Source organism: Lactuca sativa, chromosome 3 (assembly GCF_002870075.4).
Source record: "Lactuca sativa cultivar Salinas chromosome 3, Lsat_Salinas_v11, whole genome shotgun sequence".
Lineage (NCBI taxonomy): Eukaryota > Viridiplantae > Streptophyta > Magnoliopsida > Asterales > Asteraceae > Lactuca > Lactuca sativa.
In genome coordinates this window covers 132,086,522-132,094,832 of record NC_056625.2, presented here as the reverse complement: position 1 = coordinate 132,094,832, position 8,311 = coordinate 132,086,522, and the positions used below count along the sequence as shown (strand labels likewise).

The 8,311-nt window shown below is 33.2% G+C and overlaps 1 pseudogene; it reads left to right on the top strand.

The window, feature by feature from the left end:
* Positions 1 to 3,019: 3,019 nt before the first annotated feature.
* On the top strand, positions 3,020 to 6,310 carry LOC128132830 (alcohol dehydrogenase-like 6; annotated as a pseudogene).
* The last annotated feature ends 2,001 nt before the right edge of the window (positions 6,311 to 8,311 follow it).

Sequence of the window (8,311 nt, the reverse complement as noted above, 5' to 3'; positions counted from 1 at the left end):
TAAAAATTAGGGTTTCCTTCCCAGCTGCCAACACGCCGAGTTAAGGCACCTCGACTCGTCGTGTTGGTTCATTAATATCCGCAACCAAAGTCATCTCGACACTCCGTTTTGAGGCTTCCAACATGTCGTGTCCCAAAGAAAATATAAACAATTGGAAAGTAAGCTTATACCGGAGACCAAGTGTTACACATGAGGCATAGCTTTCCGAAATACTTAGCGGAACTAAAGAAGTTTAAGCCAATGGGTTTGCCAACTCAGGTATATTTTTGATTAAACTCTATAATGATTTTACTGCTAATTCATAATATTGGACATAAGATATGGCATTAATATTTGTACTAATGTAAATGTATAAAGGGGAGTAAATGTTGAGATGCAAGGAAATGGACCTAATCATGGGCAACAAGAAAACAAATCATTTCAATATGATTGAGAATTTTGAAGTTAATGTCCTTAATCGTTTATATATGGTTTTTTCATATTGTTACTACTTGCTTGAAATGGCACAAAAAATATTTCATTTTATTCGTTATAAAAAATATAGATATGATTTTGGTTTTGATAATTGTTCAATTTTAGTTTACAAAAATGATATTATTTATTTTAAAGCAAATCCTTGTCATGGAATCTATTTGACTAATATAAGCATAAGAAGCAACAAAATTCAATTTTTAGCGTTGATTAATCCAAAAATGGTTTAGATAACATATATATGTGACATTGCCATCTTGGCCATATAAACATGAAAAACATCACCAAATTCCAAACATATGGGATTTTAGAATTATTTGACTAATGGACTTATGATGAATGTGAATCTTGGTAATTAGGAAAAACGATAATGGCACCATTCACATGAAACTATGAGTAGGGAAAATATATGTTGGATGTAGTATACACTTATGTATGCGGCACTACAAGAAAAAGACCCTTTTACGACGCGCAAACCACGACACTCATTGATTTATGTTACGCAAAAGAGAGTGACATTAAAAAAGTATCATCTCTTCAAAAACTTTAAGGATTTAAGTCACGCATAATTGCGTGCCCTTAAATTAGTGTCTAATGTAAAAAAAAAAATTAAAAACAAGGAGGGCACATGCGCGTCCTCCATAACTGTCGCTTTATAATTTTTATTGAAACGCGCATTTAGTAGACAAGGGGGAAACGAAATCCCCAAAATTTTGAAAACCCGCCTTGTTCTTTTCTAGCTTCTTTCTATCTTTCATCTTTGCAATCGACTCTCCCTCTTTTTTCTCTATTGTGAGAAGTGATGGAAAGAAGGGAGACTGGGATGGATCCGTTGGTGATGATGAACGGAGGTGCTTTCCGGTCAATTTCGGAGATGGCGTTGTCAATTTCGATGGTGGTGTCGACGTACATGCGTAAATCCTTAGCAACAAGGAATCAAATCCACCCTTTTTATTCTTGGTATCAAAAATTAGGTTTAAAGGGGTGAAATCTGTATCTTTGATACTTATGTTTACGTCTTGATTTCAGACTGCTTAGATAAGAACAATTAGAGAGATAACGATGGGAATCATCGGAAATCTAAGTTTTGACCCGCTTCAGTTCTTTAATTATCGAGGTAATGAACTTCTTCTTCCTTTCTTCCCCCAAACCCTAACTTCTTCTCCCTTGATGAATTATAACTTCAATATACGCTAATATCATAGTCACAGGGATAAAGAACGCTAATTTCTTCTCCACCCTTTTTATTCTTGGATCATTAGCTTCTTCTTCTTTTCTTCCCCCAAACCCTAACTTCTTCTCCCTTGATGAATTATAACTTCAATATGCGCTAACTTCTTCTCCCTCTATCAGCCACGATCCATGTTCTGAACGTTTCGTTCCGAATAACGGTACGTTATCGTTTCGATCCTTGGCGGAAACGTACTTTGGTACGGAAACTCCACGATCCCACTGGATGGAAAAATTGATTGCTGGAACGTGTTTTTAGAGATCGGAATTGGTCCAATATGTGATTAGGATTGCCAATTTTGGTGTTTGGGTCGCCAATTTTGTGTTTTTGGAATGTCGATTTGGTACCCTATTGCCACCGTTTTGTCTAACTGGTCTCAAAATCTACCAGTTTTGCTATTGATTTTTTTCCTTGTATATTAGGATTCGATTGAAGCAACTGGTATGATTGAATTTATTGATTCGGTGGTTACACGTGGAAATTCTCTCAACAGGGCAACTGTTCTGCGGGTAGCTTTCAATGCACCGTGATACGCTTCTTTCAAAGTAGATTAAGGTAATGTTTTTTTTATCTTACAATTGTCGGTTCTTTATTTCTCCTCCCATGCTTCAAATAAAAAAACAGTTTACAAATTGTACCTCGTTTACATCTTTCCGGTCGGCTGTCGTCGCCTCCAACTGGGCCATCTAACGTCGCCGCCTGTCGGGACAGCTGACTTTATTTGGATTGTTCTAATTTGATACCATTGAAATGATGGTCTTCATTGTTAATCCTCTTCCATCGATGCTTAATGGAGGTACTCATAATGATAATGAAGGAGAACAACTTCCCCTTTCGATCTGCCATGGTTATCATCCAGGTCAGCTGATAACTCTTGTTTTTGGAATGCCGATTTGGTACCCTATTGCCACCGTTTTGTCTAACTGGTCTCAAAATCTACCAGTTTTGCTATTGATTTTTTTTCCTTGTATATTAGGATTCGATTGAAGCAACTGGTATGATTGAATTTATTGATTCGGTGGTTACACGTGGTTACACGTGGAAATTCTCTCAATAGGGCAACTGTTCTGCGGGTAGCTTTCAATGCACCGTGATACGCTTCTTTCAAAGTAGATTAAGGTAATGTTTTTTTTATCTTACAATTTTCGGTTCTTTATTTCTCCTCACATGCTTCAAATAAAAAAACAGTTTAAAAATTGTACCCCGTTTACATCTTTCCGGTCGGCTATCGTCGCCTCCAACTGGGCCATCTAACGTCGCCGCCTGTCGGGACAGCTGACTTTATTTGGATTGTTCTAATTTGATACCGTTGAAATGATGGTCTTCATTGTTACTCCTCTTCCATCGATGCTTAATGGAGGCACTCATAATGAGAATGAAGGAGAACAACTTCCCCTTTCGATTTGCCATGGTTATCATCCAGGTCAGCTGATAACTCTTGTTTCCCTTCTCATAACAACTCCTTGCCATCGACTTCTATACCAGAACTCGATTCCAACTTTGGTTCCTTATTCTACACATATACCTACTATTTGATTTGGTGAACCCTAAGTTCTTGTATATCAACCTCTAATTATATGAAGTTTTCCCTTTTCCGTTGGGGTAATTTGAAGATAGTCATTCATACATACTTTTCTTGAATTCTTTTGTGCTTTTAATTAAGTATAATATTATATGTAGCTTTTAATCTTTCAGAAGACATAGGTTGTTGTACATCTGTGAATTCTTTATCACTATGAGGGCAACTTCACTTAAGAGGGTAATTTTAGACATTGGATTCATAAAGTTTGGCCAGATAGATGTTGCAGAGAAGATGTTTGATGAAAATCCTAAGAGGGAAGTTATCTAATTGGGCTCATTGATAACAGGTTACATCAATAATTGATACTTAGAACAAGCATTAGAATCTATTAAACGAGTGAAGATTGTTGGAGTGCAACCTAATGATCCCTTTTAGGTGATCGTTGTTTTGCCATGTGCTTACTTAATATGTCATTTGTTCTTTAAACTAACATCACTTTTAACCCTTATGCATCCAGTTATGAATCTTCAAAATCGGATTCGTGACCTTCTAATCAAATGGGATGGTCATTTTACCCCTCCTTTTTTTACAAAATTTCTTGTTTCTTTTATATGTAGGGCTCATATGGTGGTATAGGGGCATCAAGATATTGCTACAAATAACAATGTAGAATTGTAGCTTATATATATATATATATATATATATATATATATATATATATATATATATATATATATATATATATACATATATATATATATATATATATTATTGTGAAATGTTAGGAATTGTGCAGCTAGAAAAATATTTGGAATACCACTTCGTGGAACACATTCTCATGCTTTTGTTAGCTCATTCATGGTTAGTATTATAAATAACCTTTTTTTTATTCAATTAAAAAGTTCTTATTACATTTTTTATTTTTTGATGTAGGGAATTGATGAGATTATAGATAAGTCTCTAAAAAGTCATGATGGATCTCAAGTATGTGAGGATTTTGTTGGTGCATCTTAGACCTGGTTAAGCAAAATAAAGGTAAGAAATTTTCATTTTTCATTATTTATATAATTATATGTCATATTTTTAATAACTCTATTTTTTTATATGTTTCAGAGGCTAAGTATATGGATGGGTGTTTTTGGTGAAACTAATAAGAGTCAATTAGCTGCTTTTATTTTATATGTTTTAGCCTTTCCTGACAATTTTCTAGCTCTTGTAGACACATGTGATGTAAGTTATTAATATTATTATTATTATTTTTATCATTATTTGCTTACATTACCAATTATAATTCGGCTGGATTTAGGAACAGTAGGTAAACAAACTTTGTAAACCATAAATTTGCATAATTGATCCCTCAAGTTTCAAAGTTGCAAATTTGGTCCTTTTTTGTGGTTTTTGTCCCTTCTTAAAATGAAAAAGACTATTTTTCCCTTGTGATATATATATACATATATATATATATATATATATATATATATATATATATATATATATGTATATATATATATATATATATATATATATATAGGACCCCTCTTTTTAGTCATTTGAAAAGAAAATCCAAAAGAAATTACGTAAGGGCAAAATAGTCTTTTCAAGTTGAAACACGATCAAAAACCGCAACAAAAGTACACCAAATTTGAAAATTTGAAACTTGAGGGACAAAAACCAAAGAAAAAGGCAAACCACAGGGACCAATTTTGCATTTTTCATAAATAAGAAAATTTTGAAAAGAAATATTGTAAATAGAATTGTTTTTATAGGTTTGGGTGCAACTTGGAGTGTTTCTGATGTTTCTAATGGATCAACAGTTGCGATTTTTGGTTTGGGAACTATCTGTAAGTATCTAAACCTGTTTTTATATCATTTTTATTGGTTAATTGAAATGTCAATTGATTAGGTTGCACAAGGTGCTAAAATAAGGGGCGCATCTACGATAATTGGGGTGGACACTAATCCTGAAAAGAAAGAGAAAGGTAATAACACACGATTTATTTTCATAACAAGTGCTAAATCTAACAAGTCTTTCTTGGTGTGATTAGTATAAAAATTGTTCATTAATAATGATTTTTGTTATTTGTGCAGCAAAAGCTTTTGGAGTAACAGATTTCATCAACCCAAATGACATTGATGAGACAGTTCAACAGGTACACTAGTAATATGTTTATGTTAATAAATACTCCAATAATAAGATTAATAAGGATAATATAGTTGATTTCTTATATTTATGATTTCAGGATATCAAGCGACTTACAGACGGTGGTGTAGAATATTCATTTGAATGCATTGGAGACACTGAGATGATAAATACAGCTTTGCATTCTTGCTGTGATGTAACCTAACTAACTCTTTTCTTAATCTCTTAATCTTTAAAAGGTAAAAAAAAGATAATTATTTTTGTCATTAATTATTAGGGGTGGGGTGTGACAGTTACTCTTGGGGTTCCTAAGACAAACCCAAATGTAGCATGTCATTATGGATTATTTATTACTGGAAGAACACTAAAAGGGTCTCTTTTTAGAGGATGGAAACCAAAATTAGATATTCCCAGGTAATAAGTACACTTATTTCAAACGATGTAAGTCTCCTGCGTTGCAATTTATATAAAATTAATAGTTTCAACATTTTATCATAATTTTATAATTAAAAATGTTTATAATACGTGTGTCCACCTTATCAGAACCATGCACCACCATGCTTCAAGAAAGAAGTTACAAACTTTTCATCTAATTTAAAGGTATGGTAGAATCACACGGTTAACAAACCCGTATACTATTAAAATATACATATAATGCTAAAATATACATATTTCATCTAGTTTCTGTTAGGTTTATTCGTACCGCAAGGTACTACCATACTACCACAGCTATCCCAGGATTATCATACCATAGCTGGCTATAGGTTGGAAGTAGTATTACATCTTATTTTGCTAAAATTACTTATTTTCCCTTAGCCTTGATCTTATCTTTTTTGTTGTTACAAGCTTTGGATATTTAGAGAATCCTTGACCCAAATATAGATATTGAGATAAGACTTGATGTTATCTTTTTTGTTGTTATAGGCTTTGGTGCCACTATTGTTGAAAATTCTTGTGTCTGCCCCTCAAGTTATACTTGGATGCTATCTTATTTAGCATATATAGATGTAACCATTGTCCTTTTAATGTGTTAAGAAACAAGTTTTATTCAGTTAAGTTATCTATAGCACCAACCAATATTGTTCCTCTGTTTTTTCTTGTTTCTGCTGTTCTAATCCCTCTTTTCTTCTCCCCTAGTTCTTCTGTTTTTGTTTGGTGAACAAGGTATAGTTACAACTGCGAATATCACTGATTACATATTCAACAGAAGTACTGTTATTAAAATTGAGAAACTTTTTACAGATGCTGAAAAGAGTCATAAAATCTTAATACTCCTTATAAACTCGTTATTGAAGAATAGTTGTTAATAATCGAGGGTAAACTTCATTGCCTCTAGTACATATAGTTGCAGGTAGGTGTGGGCTTCTTTCTCTTTAATTTTGTTGGTCTTTGTCAAATACCAATTTCATTCTAGTTAAACAACATATGTGTTACTTTTTCAACATGTTTATAGTTTATATGAATCTATTGTAGGGTTTGGAAGACGTCTCTGTTGAACCAATAAGCTCTTCGCAATGTTGGTGAGATGAAGCTTCCAATACAATTCCATTTGTTATTACTGTTGGAGTATAATCTAGACTTAAGGGTATTTTGGTAATTACGTTAGAATTCTGGAAATTATATCACTATTTAATAAGTTAGCAATTAAATATAAGCAACAGTTATAGAAGTTAAGGTTTTAGGAAGTCAATGATTGAACTGTGGTCATTGAAGAGTTGCAATGTTAGGAATAAAAGTCATAATGGTTTGACTTGTATTTGTATGTCTTATGTAACTTTGTAACTGATCTTCCTTGAAGTCTATAACAAAATTTTGGTTTTGTGTTTTACAATTCTTCTTCTCTCCCCTTCATGTAATAATGTTCTTTAATGCTCTTTTGTGATTATGAGACATTAAATGCAAATTTAATTTAAAAATTAGTAAATCTATAAATAATATTTTTTTAAACATTTAAAATCACGATACGCAAAAATGTGTGTCATCTTCATTTATGACATGGCCTTTCTTGACAGGGGCTTTCTTGATACGCATTACGTGTCATTAACACGCGCGTCGTAAGGTTACGACACGCGAATGAGTGTCGTCTTCCTTTATAACAGGGCCTTTCTTGATACGCATTGCATGTCGTAAACACGCGTCGTAATTGCGCGTCGTAATTGCGCGTCGTCTCTATTTATGACAGGGCCTTCCTTGACGCGCATTTATGCGTCGTCTGAGCCTTTTACGACGCGCAATGAGCATCATAAAAGGTTGTTTTTCTAGTAGTGCGGGTCGTCTAGATCAACCACCATACATGGTCAAAGGTACATGGTAACATACTTCCCGATAATTTTAGTACGTGTGGATATGTTTATTTGATTAAACATAATTATAAAACGTTCAAGGTGTTAAATATTTTTCAGAAAAAGTAGAGAATTGGATAAGTAAAGGGATGAAGATTCTCAGATCTAATAATGGTAGTCAGTATATTAGTTAATAATTTAACAATCATTTAAGTAATTATGGAATTGTCTTACAATTAACCCCCCCCCCCCCCTACACACTTCAACATTATAGTGTATATGAGAGGAGAAACTAAACATTACTTGATATGGTTTGGGCCATGATGATTCATAATATACTCATAATCAATTTATGGGCATATGCCATAAAAATTGCTATAAGAGTCCTAATTCTTGTACAAACAAAGTAGGTTTTCAAAACACCCTTTGAAATATGTAGTGAAAATAAACCATCACTAATATTCAGAAGTTGAGGGTTGTGAGGTTAACTTTCATCGTGAAGCTCAAGACAAATCAGGAGCCACATCATAGAAGTGTTGTATTTTTTATATCCAAATGGGACTTTTGAGTAATTTTTCTACAAGCCTTCTGAGAACAAAGTATTTATTGCTCGAAAAACATTCTTCCTTAAAAAAGAGTTGATATAAAAATTAAGAGGCTACTAG